This window comes from Armigeres subalbatus, chromosome 2 (assembly GCF_024139115.2).
Source record: "Armigeres subalbatus isolate Guangzhou_Male chromosome 2, GZ_Asu_2, whole genome shotgun sequence".
In the NCBI taxonomy this organism is placed as follows: domain Eukaryota; kingdom Metazoa; phylum Arthropoda; class Insecta; order Diptera; family Culicidae; genus Armigeres; species Armigeres subalbatus.
This window is the reverse complement of record NC_085140.1, coordinates 442453592-442455247: the sequence shown is the minus strand read 5'-3', so window position 1 is coordinate 442455247 and position 1656 is coordinate 442453592.

The window sequence follows — 1656 nt, the reverse complement described above, 5'->3', positions numbered from 1 at the left end:
TGGCGCAGAAGCTTTCCTAGCAAGTGGGAGCCACACTCTGCTCAACTCCGTACAAAATATACCATGCTGCAGGCGGTAAAAGTTGTTACATATGATGATGATAGTCAGATTGGAGCTTATTACGGTTGAAGTAAAGAGCTCTGGATGATGAACTGGGATACGGTGAACTATCATGTTTGAGAAATGAAACATGAGCTGTAACATGTGGTAACTAATTGAAGTGCTGGAAGGAGATGAATGAAGTCATTTTGGAATCATCTGGCGCACCTTAGTCTCGCAAGAAAGTTGTTCTTAAATAAGGCAAGGCCGAACATCTGCGAATACTTTTGCGTTAAGTGTATTTGATGCACAAATTAGTTTCTCAACAAAACATTTTTTGAAAAGTTACTAAACTTCTCCGCCATTTATTACCGCATTCTCGTCTCCATCAATCAGTTTGAATAAATAATGGGCTCCGCTTACACCTCATCAAGAAACTTTCTCCAGCAGGATGCTAGTTGATTCGGACAAAGACTTATTCCAAGTTTCAAAACAGCAACGAAAGAAACTCCGGAAAACTGGCATCAATCAACCAAAAATTAATTAATATCTCTCTCAGTGGCGTACATCTGAATGGTTGAAATAAAATTTTACCGAATAATCGTTATAAGAAGGATCCTAATTAGACACTGCTAGACGAAGATGATACTTTCATTTGGTTTAGCCTTTGCAGATAACAAAGGAACTTTGCAGTCATCAAGTACCTATCGACCATTTGATTTGGGGCTGGATTTGGATTGGATTTGGATTGGATTTGGATTTGGATTGGATTTGGATTGGATTTGGATTGGATTTGGATTGGATTTGGATTGGATTTGGATTGGATTTGGATTGGATTTGGATTGGATTTGGATTGGATTTGGATTGGATTTGGATTGGATTTGGATTGGGTTTGGATTGGATTTGGATTGGGTTTGGATTGGATTTGGATTGGATTTGGATTGGATTTGGATTGGATTTGGATTGGATTTGGATTGGATTTGGATTGGATTTGGATTGAATTTGGATTGGATTTGGATTGGATTTGGATTGGATTTGGATTGGATTTGGATTGGATTTGGATTGGATTTGGATTGGATTTGGATTGGATTTGGATTGGATTTGGATTGGATTTGGATTCGTTTGGATTGGTTTGGATTGGTTTGGTTGGTTTGGATTGGTTTGGTTGGTTTGGATTGGTTTGGATTGGTTTGGATTGGTTTGGTTGGTTTGGATTGGTTTGGTTGGTTTGGATTGGTTTGGATTGGTTTGGATTGGTTTGGATTGGTTTGGATTGGTTTGGATTGGTTTGGATTGGTTTGGTTGGTTTGGATTGGTTTGGATTGGTTTGGTTGGTTTGGTTGGTTTGGATTGGTTTGGTTGGTTTGGTTGGTTTGGATTGGTTTGGATTGGTTTGGATTGGTTTGGATTGGTTTGGGATTGGTTTGGATTGGTTTGGATTGGTTTGGATTGGTTTGGTTGGTTTGGATTGGTTTGGATTGGTTTGGTTGGTTTGGATTGGTTTGGATTGGTTTGGTTGGTTTGGATTGGTTTGGATTGGTTTGGTTGGTTTGGATTGGTTTGGATTGGTTTGGATTGGTTTGGTTGGTTTGGATTGGTTTGGTTGGTTTGGATTGG